The sequence below is a fragment of the Lagopus leucura genome, unplaced genomic scaffold (assembly GCF_019238085.1).
Source record: "Lagopus leucura isolate 7727_CA_CO unplaced genomic scaffold, USGS_WTPT01 Super-Scaffold_100028, whole genome shotgun sequence".
NCBI classification, from domain to species: Eukaryota; Metazoa; Chordata; class Aves; order Galliformes; family Phasianidae; genus Lagopus; species Lagopus leucura.
In genome coordinates, this window is record NW_024962279.1 from 4,880,050 (window position 1) to 4,901,078 (window position 21,029).

Sequence of the window (21,029 nt, forward strand, 5' to 3'; positions counted from 1 at the left end):
GAAACCTGAGTGGGGAAAATGCAGAGTTGCTCTGTGGAACATGAGGGCAATGCGTGAGGCAGGAATTGAGAATCCAAAGATGCCAGGCTTTGGGCTGTGCCAGTGATGGAAACCTGAATTCCCCTGGTGACGCACATGGCTGTGGCACTTGGCAGAGCTGCAGCAGGGCCGTCCTGGAGGCCAGGGGCTCTGTCGCACCTCAGCAGCTACTTTTCAGTCCGCCAAATGGAGAGGAGGTCTGCAACAGCTGACAGCGACACTAAAACTCAGTTGACCCTTCCAGGAAAGACCTGGAAATCCCTCTGGCTTCCTTTCATCCTGTTTGCGAGTGGTGCCTTCCGGTGCCGGGCTGGCACCGAGCAGCGGGCGCTGCCGTCACGGAACAGCTGCGGGGACGCCCTCCGGTCACAGAGCTGCGCAGGACCGGCTCCGGCCTGGGGCTCCGGCCTGGGGCTCCGGCCTGGGCGGCTCGGTGCCCGTTACCCAACGGGATGGGCAGCGCGGCGCTGCGCGGGGAGGCCGGCAGGGGGCGCCATAGGCCCGGGAACGCACCGCAGCCGGAGCCGCCTTCCGCGCCTACCGAGCGCTGCTGAGCCTCGCCTCGCTCTTCAGCTCACGGCGCTTTGCTGAGACGTTGAACTGAGCTGCTACCGCAACGCTGCCAAAACCCGCGCTCCTTACTACTGAGAAATTAAACTGGTTTCTTCCACGTCAGGATATCAGCTTCCAAATTTGTTTTGTTTTGCCTTAGTTTTTAAACTAACGAACTTGGGATTCTCTTCATGTTTTAAATCTTGTCCCTTTTAGGTTCGTGCATTATAAACTTTTCTTATAACCTCTACGTTTATTCCAAGTGAAAGATGAGCGGCTTTGGTATTAAGATCTTCCTTTGGAGCCACTCCCCTCACTTGTTTCACACTTTTTCACATTATTTGCTTATATCTTTGCTTACACATCAGCCCCAGTGCTCTTTTCTGAACTTCCAGCCCTGTGTGGCATTTTATTAATAACTTATAAAGATGCTAAAGAGACACACTAGGTTCTCCATCAAGGTAAACAACTATTTGTGAGACAGACTCCCACTTTTCACTGGCGTCAGTTATCTCCTTGGGAATCTTAACAAGGAATGACTGTCCATGTTTTCATGGGCCTCACTCCATGCAGTTACCACACCCAGGATCTTGCCTTCAGATGTTATGATGCTGAGGTGTCCTCATCCAGCAGGCCCAGGTAAATGACTGCACGGCATGTTCAGTGATTCTAATGAACTCCTTGCAGCAGGTTGCTGACGTATCTTTTCCCTACCAACACGAGTGCTCTGATTGCTGGGTTTTTGGGCAATGCCCAAACTTGCTCTTCTTCTTTTCCTGAATCCATACAACTTGGACTCTGTTTCTGCAGGGAATAAAGTCAAATCTTGCAGACAGTACAAAACTTCTCTTATTATGATGCATTTCTTTCTGTAGAATGCTGCAACTTAGAACAAAATCTACTTTAAACAACAACAAGAAAAGCATTGTTTGTTGTTTTTGTGTGTGTGTGCTCCAGGAATCTCAGAATGCATCTGTACCTCTCAGAGTCTTATCAGTTTCTTTTTACTTCTGTTCTTTTGATTATTTATTCCTTTCTACATTCTCTTTGACTTTCAACTCAGTCCAAGAGCTGTGCTTCGTGTACCAAAGGCCTCCCTCTTCAGATCTCTCTTTCTAACTGCAGGTCTCGGCTGTCTTGTTTAGATACAGGCACTCAGAGGGGTCTGCGTGTGGTGAGGACACGGAGCAGCGTCTCTGTTTAGAGCTGTGGCATTTGCTCTGCTAAAATAGAAAACGTGGCTATGTGACCTTAAAGGGTTTGTCCTGGAGGCGTGCATTTCCGAGGCACTGTGCAGGAGTATCACAGAGCCTTCGGCTGCTTTCTCACTCGGAGGAAATGCCCTCCATAAGCACTTGCAGCTCCCATCTCTCTGTGTGTGAACTCGGAGAATTGTGAAGTTTGAGAGCTAAATCATTCTGTAGTTGCTAAGTTACCATCTTTTAAACATAAATATTTTTGTTCTGTCAATTTAAACTGCTTACAGTGGAGGCTCACCTTTATAGGTTATTCAGTTCTTGCCTAATTTTTAATTACTAGAATGAACTTTCAATTTAGAAACTGAATGAAAAACATTAACCGAATCTTTGCATTTCTCTCAACCTTTGCAGCACGCAGACCTGCCTTTTGTAGTGCCCAGCAATAAGGCTGCAGCCATAGATCATCACAGCTTTCTACAGTAACCCAAGTAAAAACAGAAATTAAAAAATGATTCAAACTTCTTTGGACCTTGGAAACTGTGGACTTTGAAAGCAACCTTTCTGTTCATGAGTGTGTAGTGAGGATCTTTCCTGTTAGCATCTCATTTAGTTTGAGCATGTCTGTCAGCTGGTAGCAGGAGAAATTCATGAGTTCATGAGGAGAAATTCTAGCAGTACTGGAATAGAACAGAAAGAGGCTGGACTTCTACAGTGAATTTGAGTGGAATTTTTGCTGTTTCTGTATAGGCAAGGCTTATTATGTCTTCTCTCAGGCTTGAACCTTATTAAAAAAAAAAACCCTCCTATTTTTAATTCAGTAAAACTTTTCTGTTTCTGCTGAAGAGATGTGATGTAGCAGAAGTGCTGAGTCATGGTTTGGAATGGTGATCGAGCACCTGGTGGGAAGGCAGGGCCAACCCAGGGGAGCTCAGCTGCATGCAATGTACCTGAGTGATGGAGGGGGTGGAGCCAGGATGCACCCCTTCCCAGACCTCATTTAAGGGTTGGCAGTGGAGGCAAGGGGATTTTGCTGGAGGTCCCTGTGTGCCTGAGGCCTTCTGAAGGTAAGCAGATGCTTTCCTTTATTTCTGTGCCCTCGGCTGTTGTGTTTGAGCAAATTCTCACTTGCTGCAGCCTTGGACCTTGCTGCTCTGCTGTCGTTGCTGTGCTTTCCATTGCATTACAACTGTTAAGATGCGTTAATAAAATGGCTGGGGCACTGACACAGCAAAGGAAGGATGTGGATTTAGAAGGAGGGATGAGAGTTCTAATTTTTATAATTCTGGTCCAGAGGATCAGATGTGACAAAGTGGGGATTTTAAACTTAGCTCACTTGTTAGGTGGCACACTTTAGGAAATTGAATAGAATGACTGTGGGCAGAGTGTGATGAGAAGCACCTACTGTTCAGTGGGTTTGTGAAGAGTTGCCCATTCTAAAGGGGAAGGGAGGGAAGAGCTACAGATCTGAAATCACTCTGACTGAGCTTAAGCTGAGTAATTCTGGTCTTTCCAGACCTCCTAGTCATGGCAATAGCCCCCTTCTCAGAAGGGTCTGAAGATAGTTGAAAAGAGGAATGTATTCCATGTATTGGCTATCTGCATTTATGCCAACATTGTGTTCTAGGAAACTGCAATGCATCTTTAGGGAGCAGTATGGATTTGATGCTCTTTTCTGAACAAGAGAAGCAATGCAACAAATGCACTCGCTTCCACATAGAAGTATATTTTCTTCATGAGGTGTTAGCAAGAATTTTAGTTATAGTTAGCAAGACTGCTAGCTGCTGTGTGCAGCACTTGTGTGTGCCCCCAGTCTGACAACAGAGTTGAACTGTGTGACGTGGTCATGCAAGGCCAGGGATGTTTTTGTGTGGTAGGTATTTGCATCCATGGATCTCTCCTGTTTCTTGCAGAGTGATGCCAGGCACTGTTCTGCTGCACTTCTCCTCTAGCAGTCTCTGCTTGGGACTTAAACTAGTACAGGTATGTTAGGGAATTAATCTTCTTTCATCAACCTGCCTGATAGAAGTGTGTGTGTGGGGGTAATGTGCTGCTGTATGGCTTCTCCCCCTCTCCCATCAAGCCCTGGAATTATTCAGCACAATAAGCTGGAGAGGGCATGACAGTTAGCAGTGGAAAGAAGTCAGAAGCAGCTGGTAGTAAACAAGCGCTTAGAGTGATGTATGGACAAAATCTGAGAGGCCAACTGTAAGATGTTTGGTCGGTCAGACTAGACAGGAGTGCAGGATTACACCTAATAAAAGTAGCTTCTAAAACTGTTCCTAGCAAGTGTGTCTAATGTGTAGCTCTGAGTCTTGGCATGCATTAAGATTTGTGATTTCTTCCATGAATACTGGAGCAAATATTTTCTTCCTTTATACAATTGCAATTAAGAGAAATATAATGTTATGTTGGAGCCTGCCATTTTTAGCAGTGATAGTATTTGTGCCATGGGGAACTTGTCTGCTTGTGGCTGTGCAGCTTACTTTTTGCTGGTTAGTTGTTAGGTGCAGCAGCTCCAAGCCTGTACTTGAACTCTTAATGGACTTGTATGCATCTGGCACTTCTTAAGAGTGGGAAGACTGCAGCCTCTAAGTGGCATTAGTTATTTTAGGAGAATTTTTGAAGAACTGTAATGAGAAACTCAATTCAAGAAAGCAGTGAGACAAAGGGAAGGGGAAATTGGAGAAGAGAGTGAAAAGGCTTAGATGGATCAGTGTGTGGCAGAGGGGGAATCCACAGCCCCTCTGGCTGAGGAAAGAAAGCTCTGCTTCCAGAATGCACAGGATAACACAGTTACAGCATTACCCTGTCCTTAACTGTCAGCTGGCATGAGACTTCAAATATCTGAATGCGTCTGCATGTTTGCTGATCTAAATCTACTGCAAGTGGATGGGGGAACTGGTTACCTTCTTGTGTGAAAGGTTCTGTAGCTGAAATTGCTGTAGGTGGCTTGGCTGTATTTTGTCAATAAAATGTGCCATCAGTAGAGGAACTGGCAGTAAAGGAAGTTCTGTGTGCTTGGAAATGGAGAACAGGTCTGAAGGGCAGCGGTAGAGTTCTTGGTAGATACAACCAGCACTTGTATCACTACAAAGGCTGTTTTCTTGGATTCAGAATTTGGAATGTGTTTAACTGCAATGTACTGATCTACTGACCTTGATGTTTTTATTTTTTGATGGTTTTTGGCTCATTAAAGTGAGCTCTGTATAAACTCATATGCTAGAGAGAGTTTGGAGTGGGGTAAGAAAAAAATGCATTCTCAATACAATTATATGTGTTGGAAATACACTGTGTAATGTCTCTGTAAATGTTTATTGAATGTTTGGGGGCTTGTATCAAGTCTTTCCCAGGTAGATGAGATGGAAGGACCCTGCCAAGCAGCAAACTTGCTGAAAACTTGAGCAAGTTTTAGTGTTGGTTTCTGTCCCCGGCTCCAAAATATGGGCTGTGCTGGTCGGCAGTGTATGAATACTTCCCAAGAGAGTAACAGTTACAGTACTGTTGTAGGCTGATGCCTTACCTCATATTGTTTTTCCTTCTTTGGGGTTAGAAGGGATTGTATTAAACCAGACCAGAAATCAAGTTCTGCACCTGCTTCTTCATTCTGCTGTAGACTCTGTAGGTGACCTCAGACAAGTTATTTTTTAACTGCTACTTCTTTGTCCAGTTAATTTAGAGAGGATTGACAGGGATGTAAAGGCTCTTCTGCATGGTATGGCTCCTGCTATAAGGCTGATCTTGCTTGAGATCTTCTGACATTAGAGAACAAGTGATCAAGAACAGCATCTCAACAGATTTTCTGTGCTAATGGGGCAGCCCAGCAGTGCATGTGTGCATTTTGTACAAAATAATTCACTCTGGGATAATGTTTTAATCATTCTGCAGAGGCTTCTGTGGGCTGATGTCCCATGGTGTTGGCCTGCAGAAAAATGTCTGGGTATTTTTGCAGCTTGTAACCATTTCAAGGGCAGGTTTACCATTGAGCTGAGGCTGCTGCCGTGCTGAGCTGCCTCACGGGGCACACAGTTAAGAAGATCACGCCAGTTCTTTTCCACAGGAGTACAGATGTGCCTAGGCATGGCTGTGACCGGTGTCTGTTCATCACTCGCCTCTGCTGTAAAGCACTGGTGGGAAGGAGCAGGCTTTGTATGACCAAAGGGCCATGTTTGGCTGTGATTGGATATGCTGTTATCACCTCTGGCTTTATTTGTTCTTCCTGCGATCTCTGCTAAGAGCAGCAGCAACTCAGGTCATCTGTGATGGATGATTTCTTTAGTTAGCCCTCTATCAGACTTCGCTCTTTATTGAAGAGTCCTGATCACAGGCATATTGTGGGATATGCCATCACAACAAGCTGGTTGCTCTGTTTGACATTTCAGTGAGTGCTGTCCTGCCTGATGACAAAAGGATGGGATTATAGAGCAGCTGTATTGCCTCCTTGTGTGCAATACAAGGGCAGTGAAGGATGGGTTTGTACAGACTGCATGTCGGTTAAATATCTGTTTAATCCCAAGGAATGTAAAATAAAAATGGTATCTACTTATACCTTGAATTGGTTTCTTAGTCAATGGAAAACCCTGAAAAAAAAAAAACAAATTACATTTTGCATGAACCTCAACAAGAAACAGATTCATTTTTTGCAGTTTACACGTGTGGTAAGTCACATTTCTGATGTGATACATACTTTAATGTTTTTCTTGTTATTGCAGTAGAGAGTAAGCTTGATAGCTTAGGGACTAAAAATTGATATATTCATGAGGTATCTAGCAGCCTCAGCTAGCAATCCAGGTTCTTTCATATAACATATTAAGCAGGTTTCTAAAAGAAAGGTGAAGAGCCTTTCAACCAGACTATGTAGTTCATCAGTTTTCTACAGCTTACAGCCCAGCATCTTTCCAAGGGCTTCTGTTCAATGAAGGTTTAAATCAAATGTGCGTGGTCATAAGCAGGAATACCGAATGAAAAACTGATTTGATGTCAGCAGTTCTAACCAATGTAGAATCGCTTCTACAATCGCTTCTTTTCTGCAGAAGCAGCAGCTGGTTTAGTACTCTAGGTGCCACTCAGAAGAAAGAACACATTCAGTAAATGTGGGGATGGGAGCTTTGTAACCAAGTATTTCCGCACTCACAAGGGAAGATGTTTGAGAAACACAGTGACAGGGAAGGACATACTCTCCCCAAAGGTTTACTTGCCTAATCTATAGTACACCACGAGTGTGGAGACAAAGCAGGTGTGGGTCGAAGGAAAACTTAATGTGTTAATTACAGCTGGAGCATTTAGTTATCCTCTGGAGGAGCATGGCTAGGTATTTCTGGAGAGCCAAGCACGTTGAGTTGGGCTGAGCCTGGTGTGCTCCAGCACCTGCTGTAAGCTAACCCACAGTGCTGTGCTGAGGCCAGGCAGGCCATTGGATCTCCTCTTCCTTGCAGCTTAGGTCCAGAAAGACAAGAAATGCCCTCTCCTACTTGGAGTTTGTGGCCTTGCTCTTCCATGCACTTCATTTCTCTTTGAATGGAGGAAGAGGGGAGATCTTCAAGATGGCTTGCTCTTCAGAGAAGGAAAGAAGGTGGGGAAAAATAATTTCAGGCTTTCCCTACCTGATTGGATCAAGCCTCTTTTTAAAAGTGTTCTTCATAGAAGTTTCAAGCTGTTTTAGTGGTTAGATTTGATTAGACATCCAAAAAGCAGCGGAAAATTATAATCTTCAACTTTAAAGGTGTTCAGTCCCTGATACTGCTAGTGAAAGACCCAAGTGCTGGCTGGAGGCTGCGCTTGGTAGCAGGTAGCCTGCAGTCTGCCTATTGAAACACAGTGAAGAAACACACTGAAGAGTCTCCTGTTAGAGGGAGGTGGCTCTGGAACTATTGATGAAAGGTTCTTTGCTTTAGCTTACTTTTTCTCCCATTATGGTTAAAAAACGAAAGCTCTAGAGGTCTGGGTTTGAACATCTCAGGTGCTTCCACATAGTGGGGCAGTTTGCTGCTTGTGTGTGAGAAGGCTGTGCTCTCTTTCTTCAAGGGACAGAGGAGCTGAAGATTTATGGAATAACACCGGGCTTCATTCAGTGAATCAGGATCTTCTATTTCAGCAGACATGCACTGCTTTTTTTCTCAGGCAGAAGTCATGCAAGAATACAAGCGGGACTCTTGCTGTGATACAGATTTTTTTCAGCCCGCTATGCAGGCAGGTCTTGCTGTTTTTTTATCTGGCTTGGAGAGAATGCTGCTAGAAGGACAAGACTTGCTACTGTAGAGCTCACAAAATAGATTTTCTGGCTATTTTTATTCCTGTTGCTCACTTAATTATAGAACCTGAATAAATGTACCTTTTGGTATAAATATTACTAATGTTGGCAGTAATTGGAGGTGAAACTGGCAAATATATCTATCAAGCCATTTCAGAGAGTAATCATTTATGAACATAGCTCTATTAATTTGTTTAGTCAGATGCAGAGAAGCAATAAAAGTGATTGACTAAAAACAATTAAAACAGTAAAAGTAAATTGCTGTGTGCATTAAAACCTGCTGAGCCTGTCAGATGAAAATTGTAGGTTTAAATGTGGAAATTAAAGCTATTGATTTTAACTAGTATGCATGTGGCTATCAAAGTCCTAATTTGTTTTAGTTTTCTTAGCTAAAAGTTGCTGAGACAAGAATAAAGATGATCCTAGAAGTCATCCCCAGAAAGGCATAAACCCATTAGAAAGGCAAATGTAATAAATATTTGTGTTGTCTCAGGATGATGGGAGCATTCTTCTGGGAGACCTGTATGGACTGTCAGTATCTTGATGCTACAGAACTGAATATAAATATTTACCAATAATGGTAATTTATTACACTACAAAGGAGATGAAGAGTGAGACATTGACAGGAGAGAAAATACAGCATTGATACAGACTAGATTACAGGGCTTCTTGCTTAATTTATATGTATGACTTTATTGTCATTTTATTTTTATGTGTTACAGTAAATCTTGCATTCAGTGAACTATTATTTTTTAGTATTCAATTAAAATGCTAGCACAAAGAGTATTATATCTGGACAGGTATTAAGGGATAGTGGTGGGGAATGAAAATTGAGTTTGTGCATGAAGTCTTCAGCCACTCAATAAAGGTGACTGTCAGGAATTGAACGAACCAGGGATTTAAAGAAGTATTATGTGTGTTGACTTGCCAGTGTTAAGCAATAGGTCATGGTATTATTTCCTTTTATAGTTTCTTTAGGTCTCCTGTAAATCACCTGCTTACAGTGTAGAGTGTAATATTTGCTGGTTAACTATTGGATCAATAGAGAGATTTTTAAATCTTGCTTCAGGGAACGTAAAGCACATGTCCAACAGCCTTGTTTTTTTCTCTCTGGGAAGCAGACCCTAATTTCTGTCACTTACAAACTGTGTCAGTCTAGACTAAACATTTCTAATCCTGAAAACAAAAGGAATGGGCAACCTCTTCCTAGCTTTTCACATGTTTCTGTAGATGGAAATGATGCTTATAGTCATTGAATTATAGTGGGTTTCTGAGGCTACTTGGGGATTGGGACAACAGCAAGGAAGAAATAAGGTTGTTAACTTTTTATAGAGTACTTCTAGAAAAGAGCAGATGGTATCAGCTGCTTCAGAGCATTGCATTTGAGAAAGAAGATGCTCCTAGTGATGCTGGTATCAGGCTCCTGATAGGCTTCTCATTGGTTTGGTGTTGGGTTTCCTGACTCCTCCTGAATTAGCTTGTCTTGTATGCATCTCCCTAATGAACTGTAGAGAAGAACACCTGCCTAAGGAAATGTGCAGAGATGCTGCCCAATGCAGGCTTTAATTCTTTTTCACTGGCACATGCAAGTGATGCAAGTTTAGTAGTTCTCAGGAAAGGAGGAGAAAGACTGCAGGAGACCTCTGTTCCTCAAAAAATCCTGACTGCTTAGTAGATCTGGCACCAGAAGAAATAAGCCTTTCCTCTTTCTAACATATTTACCCCAGTCAGTGTCGAGCTGCGTGGAAGGAGATGCTTGGTATCAAAAGAAAAGGGAAGGTGGGTTCTCAGTCATTACTTTCTGAATTCTGTTAGAAGCAAAATGTTTGCTCTGCAATCTGCCAGGTTTCCTGACCTCAGAGTGTTCTGGATCATGAAGTGGATGTCAGGCCTGAGGAGGATGCTGCCAGCCTGTAGTGCAAAGCAAGGCCCTGCACTGTGCTGCTGGGAGCCCAGTATCTCAGAGTAGATAACACAGTGGAGAATACAAATAATAGAAGCCAGTAGGCAGTTTAAGTTTCTCTTTTTGCTAGTCAAAATAATCATTTTGTTACCAGGCAGTGGGGTAGGCAAGTCAACAATGGTGTTACTGAAATGCTGTCAAGAAAGAATTCACTTTGATTTTAAGGCAGTTGTTCATGGGGCTGTTTTACATCGCTAGTTCTTGTTTACTAGTAAGAGTTGCGTTAGTTTTCATCTGTTTGTGCCAGATCAAACTGTGCTGCTTAAAACAAAGCAGAAGAGCCATGTGCAGCTCTTATGCCATTTGCAAGTAGGTGCCATCCTCCAGTAAGGTGCCACAGCACTGTAGGGCTGTTGTACCGTATGTCTGCTCCATCCTGAGGGAGGGAGGGAAGAGCTTCCCGTGAGAAGGTTAACTTGCAGCGGTTATAAGGAAGCTGTCAGAAGGGGCGTCACTTCTGGGCTCTGTTTCAGCAGAGCTCAAGAACATATGCTGAAGTGCTTTGCTGAATCAAAGTCTAGGAGAGTAGCATGTCAGAAGTGTTTTATGTCTATTCCTGTAACTGTCACACTAACCTTAAGCCTTCCAGCAATGTCTGTATATTTTCTGACAGCAACTCCTGACTTGCAGAAAAGTTCCAATAATTGTTTCAGCTGTGGACCCCAAGTCAAGCAAAACTCATTTTCCTGTTTATGCTTTTAGAATTGATAGTGCTTTTTTAGAAAATAACAGGAAACCAAACCTTTATTAAAACTAATATAAAACTCTTGTGTAATGTTAGAGGAACAGTCTGTGTCATTAGCGCTTGTATAAAACTTAACCTTGTATTCCCAGGATAGATTGCCTCATAACATCTGTAGCATCTCCAGCATTGGTATCACCTCTGAAGAGTTTTCAGTTAAAGAAGAGGCTATTTTAAAGTGAGGATGGGAAGTTGCAGGACTTGCATGAGAGGCCGCTTACAGAAGGAAAACTAAAATGAATCCATTTTGTGCTGCAGTATGTTCTTTGTTCTCAGTTCTTGGTAATGATGCAAGTGATGACTGAGGAATGTACTATTCAAAGGCAAAAGTAAAATGAATGATGTTCCAGGGAGTGGAGCTGGTCTTACTGACATCTGCTTTAGGAGCGAGCTGTAACTCACTTTCCCCTAAATAATGAAACACAAATACTGCTCATGCAGTGGTCCTTCTATATGATAAAGGTCCATATCAGGACAAATACAACAAGCCAACATCAGGTGGACAGTAGTTTGTGTTAGCCTGCTATAGCAAAGTATGATAGCAATCCTGGCTGTGCATTTTTATGTAAATAATCATTTATTCAAACCAATTTCATTTTCAGCAGTCTTAAAACTCAATGTGTTTATGCTTAGCATTATCACAGGAGAAAATTGTTCCCTTGATAGCAGAAAACTAGTGAATTTTCGCATAAGCACCGCACTACCCTTTCCTTCCTTGTGGAGATGAGCATCCAGCAATTCCAATTCTGCTGGGAACCATAGCGTGGCACCATTATAGCAAATAATTTGAGCAGTTATGTTCCTAAGAACTGTTACTGGAAATACCATGCTGCGCATTTCAGGCAAAGCAGGTGTGTTTTTTATCTCTGGTTTAAGAATTAGGTTGTTTTTTTCATCTGACAAGGCTATGACTCAGTAAGGACCCACTATATGAGTACATGTAAGTGAAGGTTGGTTTTAAAAAAAAAATAATCAGGGTACATATTTTAAAATGGTTTCTCTATTATCTCCTTTGCAAGAAATAAAATTGAAAGGAGGTCTGAAAACAGAATAAACAACTTATCCTTACTTGGTGTGAATTTAAGGTCAAGTCTTGACTGAGGGTCTCCAAACTGGGGGCTGTTTTGCTGAAGTCAGTGCACTCAAACTTGTAGACATCTTAGTCATAGAGCATCAGCACTGATTTTTCTCTGCACCAACCTCTCACTGCTCTCTAGGAGGCACATGGCAATGAGGATGAAATGCTCATTTTATATTGGATATATCTGAACATCTTTGATAAAATTGATTCTGACGTGTATTTTGTTTTGCACTGCAAGCTTTGCTCACCTGCAGAGATGATGAGATTTTGAAGGAACAAATCTATGATTTTTACTATACTCTCCAGAAATTCTTGATTGGAACTGCAACTCCTTTAGCACTGAAGTTGTGAGTTGCGATGACAGATGCTTTTTGTTCTGCTTGCTGAGCCACCCTGTCCCAAAAATGACTTAGTTGGGTACTTATTGCCCAGCACGTGCATTCCACAGGTTTGCCCTAGCAGTGTAGAGGGAGGAACACGCATTTATTTTTGATTCCAGTGCCTTCTGTGCCGTGTGGTTTTCTCCCACGTTTGCATCCCTTTGTCCAGGACCAGATGGAGACTACGTGTGCATTAAGTGTATTGCTATGCTTCAGTTTGGTTGCTGAGGTGAACTTCCCTCGTCTTTCATGCAAGAGTAATCAATGTCATTGACCTGGCTGTGGTGCTTATGTATGCACTGTTGGTACAATGCACTAAGATGTCCAATATTTAGGTACACAGTCTGATTTTTCATAGTGGGAGTCTGCATGAAGCAGTCCATGCTGTGTGGTCCATCTTGCTTTGGAGTGAATGTCTTCTGTAGACAAATTTTACTTAATCAGATGAATTCCTGCTTCATTATAACAAAGTTCTTTTAGGTGTGAAGTTGAAATACAGTAATAACATCTTGTAATTGTATTATTTATCTACATTTAATGTGTTTACAGACTGACAAGGATGAACCTGTTTTAGCTATTACAGGTCTCTTTTGCCCTATATGCTTATGTTCTTCATTAGAGAACATTAATATGTAAACTTACTGCAGTTTTATATGCTGACTGTACTTATATATATATGCAAATAGCCTTTTTCACAGAGGCAAAATTCTGTATGAGTTATTAGTAATTTAACTTCTGCTATGTTTTACATTATGGTATTAAACTGCTAAATGGATTTTGGTTTTTGAGAAGTAACAAAGGCAGTGCATGTTAGACATGAAGTCCCTCACACTGAAGGCTTTTTTCTTTTTCGATAAAGACTGGAGCTGTCCCTAAACTTGTTACGTACTCTGTCACCCTTAACATTTACTACCTCCTTTGGGATGTTTACTGGACACTTTTAGTATCTGGATCTGTCAGGTCGAATGTGGGGATAAAAGATGGAGTATTACTACAGCTACTAAAGTAAAATCTGCACAGGAGGCTGTGTAACAGTTTTGACAGCACATCTTGACCTGATCCCACCTGGTCTCACTCAGTCCGGAGGGACCCTCAGAGCCTTGGAGGGACTGTTCTCATTCCCCAAATGAAAGCCACAATACCTCGAAGTTTGTTCCACTGCGGCAGTAACTGAAGGCTGGGGAGGCTGTCAGAAGATGTTCACCCTGCTGCAGAGGTGGGTTTACTCCTCAACAGCTCTCCATTGGTTTAGGTTGGTGCTCACCTTGGTGTTCTATTGACTTGTTCTTGCTGAGCGCCTGGCTTTGTGTACTCTTGCAATCAAAGGAGGAAAAACAAAATAGAAATGTTGGTAGGAAATTGCTTTTCCCCTTTCCAAATGTCTGTTTCTTGCTGTGCTGAAGGCTGAAATGTGTATTTCTCTGTAATTGGAATATTAATCAGGAGAAGTGTAAGGAAAGCTGTTTTTCTGTCTTTTTTTGGTACTGGGGCTGTGTGCTGCATTATTTTTGTCTTTGGAGTTTCTTTTTGTTATCTGGACGATATGTGGAGAGGAAGCTCTCTTCACCTTTGCTCTATTTACTGAGTGAATGGATTAGGACTCATCTCACTGGAAAAAATAAGAGCACTGGATTGAGATGAGGTTTTGGTGAAAATTCTTAACTATAGTTTAGGGCATCATTTCAAATAAAGTGTAAGTCAGTACAGGTCTGCTTGAACTAAAGCCCAGGATTGCCTGGGGGGGGGTTGCTAACCTCAAAAACACAGTCCAGGTCTCACATATTCTATTGAGATTTAAACTTGTTAGGATTTGGGCATCTTTACAAAACCTTTGTACAGCTCCAGTGAGACACTTCCTTCAAACATTTCATTTAAACTCCATGTCATGAGAAAACTTGGAGTCCCTCTTTCCACAGTTCTCCAGGAGAAAGTCACTGTGGCCATTGTGGTGGCTGGATCTGTATGGGAGCTCACAGCAGGGCTTTTTTACAAAGGAACAAAGTTTGTTTTACCCCATGGCTGGAAGACGAAAACACTTCAGAAGTATTGCAGTTCTGATTTCATGCGTTAGTTTATAGATATAACACTGCCAAGAGGAAAATATAATAGGATTTGATGTAGAGCAGGATAGCATTTCGAGAAATGCTAAGCTATTTTTCTTCTGGAGAAATGCCTGTGATCCGGGGGTCATTCCAAGGAGTAAGAAGACTTACATATGGATGTTTGCATGAAGTTCTGTGGTTGTGCAGTGATTCTACAGAGAACAAATGTGCAGAAGGAACCCAAAGTTTGATGCAGGTGTTCCTGTGGACTTAACTGGCTTTGGGATTTCCCCCTAGCATTTCTGATCTTGTTTGCATACCATTAGTCCTCTGAAGTCCTGACAGATGTAGTACGGTAGAGGTGGGATTCCTATTTATGGAGCTTTCAGGTCTTGAGCCGATAGCTAACTTAGATGTGATGCATTGATTTTCAGCTGGTCTCACTGGCTTCTGTGTGTATAATTACAGCTGGCTAATGCAGCTACTCGATTCCCACCATGGTATTTCACCTTATTCTGGTATCTCATCTAGTGCTGTAATTTGGGAGGATGAACAACTGAGGCTCTGTTACTGTAGGATGAATTTTGCTGACAATGTTCCCATAGCATTGCTTGTCCCCAAATAAAGCAATGCACAGTACTGTATGAGTACTACAGAATCAGACAGGGTTGTAAGATGCTCTGAGCGACCAGCAGAGCTTGTGGGGTAAATAGAGGGGAATAATGAAACCTGACCTTTAAGTATTCTGTATCAGGTTTTTGGGTTTGGCACTTCCCATTACTTCACTGGGTTTTCTAAACAAACTGCTTGACTTGGTGGAGTCATTCAGCTGCTGACTGTATGTAGTTGTAAAAAGAAGTTTACTTAACCATTTCATAACAAAGAAGCTCAAACACAGATGTTGTCAAATATATCACAGTGTCATTGTCAGCTCATTAAATGTTTTACTTCCTTACCAATGCTGTAAAACCAATCATTTTATGGAATGTATTTTAATTTTGCAATTCTAAGATTTTTAATCTTGATGTCAGTTTATTCTTCAAAATATGCTATATGTTATAATTCAGCTTTTGTTTTTAGATGAGAATTTTTGCTGCTGTAAATTTGGGAAAAAAAAGCCTTTGTTTGCTGAAGGAAGTTGGTTTTATGGATCTATATAGCATTGGTGCCTTAATTACTACAAATGGGTAATAAACACTTTTCCATATATGAGAATAGGAGACACGCAGAGTCGCTGTGATTAGGCACAATTGGATTTTCTCTTGATAAGTGGTTAAAAAATGTAAATACTGCAAATAAATGCCTGAGGGTGTGCTGGATAACTGCACTTGGAACCATGAAGCAAAAATGATTTTTACAGGAAGTGCTGCTTCTCTCTGTTGGAGTTGAATACAAGGGAAGCTGAATGCACATTCATACATAAGTTGTATTACTTTTTCATTCTTCATGAACATTTTGTATTAAGGTGTCTGCACACAGATTTCTTCTTGCAAAGAGCAGAAGTTGGCATGAGTGGTTAGAATCCAACTCAAAGGAGTGAAGGAAAGCTTAGGTTTCCATTTCACAAGCTCCATGATGAACAATCCATGTCTTTTAGGGGCTCCACAGATCCCACCAGAGCAAGATCCCACTTCTTCAAATGTAGCAGAAGCTGAATGTAGTGCTTCTGTCAACTTTCAGGAGCGCACACAATTCCCTTTGAGAAACTTCAGAACAAATGGTTGCACTTAGCAAACATGACCCTTGGATTTGAGATTTAATCAATCTCAAATAGGATTTTCCCCGCAGTGGAAGAGCTGTGTCACCAGACTGATTTTTCTCTCAAACATCTTTGAGCAGTTAACGCAAAATTTCTGAACATGCTTAAAAGGAGAAGAAAAGGGCTCAAATTATTAGTAATTAGAAGACTCGGAGCACTGCGACCCTTTCTGACGGATGATGTCTGTTTTCTCAGGGGGCACCAGGGCCTGGTGTTGATGTGGGAAGTTGCCTGCAATGCATGAGTGGTTCTTTCCAAATTTTCTCCCTGTAATTCTTGTTTGCTCACTCCCTGCTTGTTCAAGATGCACATTATTACCACCTTCAACTGCTGTTTAGTTTTCCCTCAGCACAGTGTGTAGCCATCGGCCCTTGAGCCCATCTCAGGCCTTCAAGGGCGTTTAACCAGTAGGAAGTGTGAAAAGTGGGGACTGCAGTGTAATTTAGTTTATATGAAGCTGGGCTTTCATATTCAACCTGATGCTTGTCAACTAAAATGTGCAAACATCACCCCAGGGATTTTGTGAATTCTCAATAAAAGATACATTACTTAGACAGATTTTCTTATTTTGACTGGAGGCAATTAATACTTAGAGGAATTGTTTTTCCTGAGCATTTTCTTGTGGCAGTGGTCTAATGATTTTTGCCTTTCTGATCAATTTTACTTCACCCCTTCTTTGCTGGACTCTGATTACCTGTTGCAGTTGTTTCCCCACAGGCTTTCTGTGATAATCCTCAGTGGAATAGAAGCAAAATACTTGCAGGGATTTAGGTATGCCTTCGACAGGAATTGAAAACCTTTCTTTAGAACAGAATGAGAGTATGTAATGCTGTTTGATTGAGCCATAAATACAGAATGAAGTGAGAAAACGTGTTTTTTGAATGCTTCAGGAGTGTCAACTTCACTTGAAATCAGAAAGAATGATCCGTTCAGCTGGTTGCTAACAAAGACAAGCACCCAGATTTTTAAATTTGTTTCTGAATAGAATATAGTAATGCCATGGTTTAATGTTTTCACACTGTGATTGGCTTTGTTTTAGGGTTGAATGCTTCTAAGGGATGCTGGCTGTTGTCTTTTCTTAGAATAATTCAGACTAGTAGATTTTTTCACAGGAGATGCACAAAAGGCTTTTGCTCTGTTCTATCATCACAACCTTGAAAAGGATTGTGTCACCTGGACCCTGAAGCTGTTTTCTAGAACAGTGTTGTATCTAATGGAGTTCTTGTCTTTCTCAATCTGTATGAAAGCTGTGAAGATCCGGTCTTGATTTCTTGCTTTCTTGAATGCCTGACAAATGCGCAGTTCCTCTCTGCAGAGGGTCTGCACACAGACTTTTGAGAACTCAGGAACTCTGGAAGAAATGGGCAAAAGCAGTGCAGTGCAGGTCCAAATCACTTTGGACTCATGCATTCCTTACAAATTTATAGGAAACTTCATCATTGCTGTACTCTGCTCAAATCTTGCATCTCACTGTGAGTCTTCTTGTTGAAGTTGTCATGCCATAAGTTGGGAAGAGAGCAACAAAAGATAAGTTAGCTGTACCACCCTGCGTATGGAAGATTGCAGGATATATTTTTCCTCATACAAGACTCCCATCATCCCCACCTCTTAAAATGAAGACTGGTGAATAATGGCTTAGTCAAGCAATAAATACATAATCTAATGCCACCTTTGACCCTTACAGCTTGTGTGTAGGTCAAAGATTATTTGAATTATTGTGATTTATGCTTTCAGTCTTATGATATTTTTTAGATAATCTTTGCTTGTCTGTTGGTACTACTAATTATTTAATTAGTCTGTTTTTAGGAGGAAGCAGTGATTCTTCTGACACAACCACAGAGTGCTTTTTTTCTGAATATAAAACAGTTCAGACTGTGTAAGACATTGCATTGAGTTAGGCAAGACTTTCAGAAAAATGTGAATATTTGCATGAGTAAATATGCTGCATGAGTAAACATGCCTATGTAAGTGCTTGTGTTAAATTAACAAACTGTGAAAGGGAACTTGTTTTATTATATGTAACAAGTTTAGCAATGGTGTATCTTTTAATAAATAATGTAACCTTACTTCCTAGTTGCTCCAGAACGTAATTATACAAAGAATTCTTGACAGCTTCCAAATTAATTTCTATCACACTGAAAGGAAAATTTAAGCTTTACCAATGAATGATGACCATGCATCTGAGAGAGCTTCCAAACTTAATGTTATTTCATGTTAAAGTGCATCAATCATCCCTTAAGCGTAACTTGACAAAATAATTTGGTAGTGGCAAATGCTTGTTTTCATGTCTTGGGCTTTTGTTGGTTCTTTACTGTACCCGAGGCAGAGGCTTATGTAGTTTGTGGCAAAGAGCTTTCTGACTCGATAATGAAAGCAAATGTTGTCACTAAGTTCCCCTCCTTTTCTATTCCTGCCTGTTGGCTTGCGTGCTGTCTCTTAGCTGCAAATAAAAGAATGAGAAATTCCAAGTCTGAAGTAGTTTGTATGAAGCTGCATTCTTACACTTGCAGGCTGAGCAGCCAGATTTAGTGTGAGTTAGCAAAATGCTTCTGCAGAGCAACTTTCATTCAAATGCTCTGGATGGACTGACTTTCCTTTTTGGTTATTTCATTTACTCTGCAAAACGAAGTTAATTGTATTGAGGAGCAATGGGTGTCTTGCCGTGGTTTACTTCCCAAAGAACCTCAGTGTGTCTCACCGTTCGTGCTGTGGCTTGTGCTAGCATTTGGCAAACTAATTTTGTGCTCCTTGTTCTCGGGTCCAAGAGACAATTAGGGCAAGTTCTTCTCTTAGAAACTGTTGCTGGTACAAATTGGCAGTGACCCAGCAACCAAGAGAATCAAGTTATTCTGCCTTTACTGGTAAAGCCTTGGAGGTTTGTCACCTCAGATGTGAACGACAGACCTCATCCCTTCCTTTTTCTTTCAACTCATACTTGTCAAATGTGTGTTTATACAGATGTGTTCATCTCGTGTTACTGAAAATCTCAGGCTTGATCTCATTAGATTTTTATTCTGTTGTAAAGAATTTCTGGGATGAAGGGAATGATGCTGGCTCTGGGAGGGATGGTGGAATACATGTAGCCCGAGTGCATGGAATGGTTGCATGGCACAGAATACAGCTAAACTGACACAGCAGTGCTGGGGTGGTATTACCACTTGGTTCCTAGTTAAGTTTTAAACCTGCTGCTTTTAAAACATATGACCCAAATGTTTCAAAGCCACGCTGTTTTCTGTACTGTTATTTAATCCAGTCATCGCTATATTAATTCATATCATTTTAACTTTGCATTTCAGTTCGAATTACCTGAATTATACCACCAACTTCCTGGGAACACAAGCTTTGACCCCTCTGAAGAAAACCTCAGAACAGCAACAGTTAAATGTAAGTGGTACCGAATACATTCAGTAAACAATGAAGTGTAATTGCATGGAATAATGTTTGGATTAGATGAGTGTATCTGAGCCCCAGGGCATTGTGGCAGATGCAATACAAGGCCTAATAAACTACAGGTCCCTTCTGCCAACATTACTATATAAGAGCAATGATAACACTGTCAGATTGAACAGACCTGAAACAGATTATACATATGCACATGTATGCACTAAAGATGCTAGTGAAATGTGATGGAACATCTAGTAAAATTCTTCAGTGGTCTTAATGAAACAACATCTTGCGCTTAACCTTTCTTTCATGTGAGGTTATTTTTAAGAAACAATCCTCTGAGTGCTTGTAGGAAAGTTCCTTGTAATTATAAGAGTAAACACAATGTGTTGCCTGATAAATCATAGGTATAACTGCTCTATTCAGAGAGGAGCTGAGTTAAAACTTTAAACTTACTGAATATACATACTTTTAGTGCAGAAACTGTGCCTTTCTTGCTATGTATTCCTCTCAAAATGCTAGACAAATGTCTCTTGTTTCAGATTGTGGGTGGCCCAGTTGAAGATGTATGCTTTAATTTTTAAAAACAGAAAAATAAGGCAAGTTAATAAAGAGTTTGTGTGTGGGTAGTTGTTTAAAAAGAAGTTTCCAAACAAATTCCAAGAAGGACATTCTTTTGAGGTGACCAGACTGTCATTGCTGTCAGTCCCTTGAGCATCCTGTGCAGGGGGCTGACCTCTTTATTAGAGCTAGCAGCATTGCCTCTAGGATACAGCCCTGACTTATGATTTTGGCAGATGTGATAGATTTGGTAGTAGCCCAATGGACCACGTCTTCATTTTCCCTCTTTCAAGATATCCATTCAAATAAGTATTGTGATGTCTATTGGTTAAAGTATGTATTTGGGAGGGAAGCTGCAAGCATCACTTAATTTTTATGGCAAGGTTAAAAAAAAGCCAGATGTCCAAGCTGAGAACTGCAAGCTGCATGTCATGTGATTTTTAAAATGTTGGTGTGAATGAAAGTCACAGCTCAGCTGTGTGTATGGAGCTGTTCTTTCACTGTGTTTATTCTTCACTTGTGCTAAACACACAAGTTCAAAGTTCAGCTTCCAGATCAACATCAATGTTTCTGGCTTGGATTTTTAAAAACTTGAGATGTAAATGTTCTAAATGGCTCTGTGGTGTGTGCCTTCCTAAGGCCAGAAGCAGGCATGGTTCACTGCAACCTCACGTCTCTGCTGCATCTCCTGCTTCTGGCTATGTAGTTTTTATTTTTTTCCCTGCCTGGGTCCCTTTGTGTCAGACTTATCACTGCTCAGTAGGTCAGAAGCTGGCTGGGTTGCTGTGCTTATTGAGCACTAGAAACCATGTAGAAATGCTTGTTAATTGTTGTTAAATTGCTGGAGTTTCAACACCTGAAATAGATGAAGTGGTTCCTAACTCAGGTTGTAAGATATTAGTCCACAGCATTGTTCACAGTTCTTGAAGGTGGTATTTTTAAGACTGTTCTTTGCGTATCTTATTTAACATATTTGTAGCTTAAGACCAATGAAATAGTGTCAGGTTTTGATTGTTTTTTTCCTAAATGTGTGATATACTCAGAGCTCCTGAAGAGAGAGGGTTTGTTTATGTTGTGGTG

The 21,029-nt window shown here is 41.3% G+C and overlaps 1 long non-coding RNA gene across 3 annotated transcripts in view; it reads left to right on the plus strand.

Annotated features, from left to right (window-relative positions):
• Positions 1–2,823: 2,823 nt before the first annotated feature.
• LOC122185299 overlaps positions 2,824–21,029 on the plus strand; it is a 37,192-nt gene continuing 18,986 nt past the window's right edge. For all 3 annotated transcript variants that reach the window (XR_006180835.1, XR_006180837.1, XR_006180836.1), the window contains exons 1-3: positions 2,824–2,854; positions 3,701–3,770; positions 19,301–19,388. This is a non-coding gene — a long non-coding RNA (uncharacterized LOC122185299). The remainder of the gene's footprint in view (positions 2,855–3,700; positions 3,771–19,300; positions 19,389–21,029) is intronic.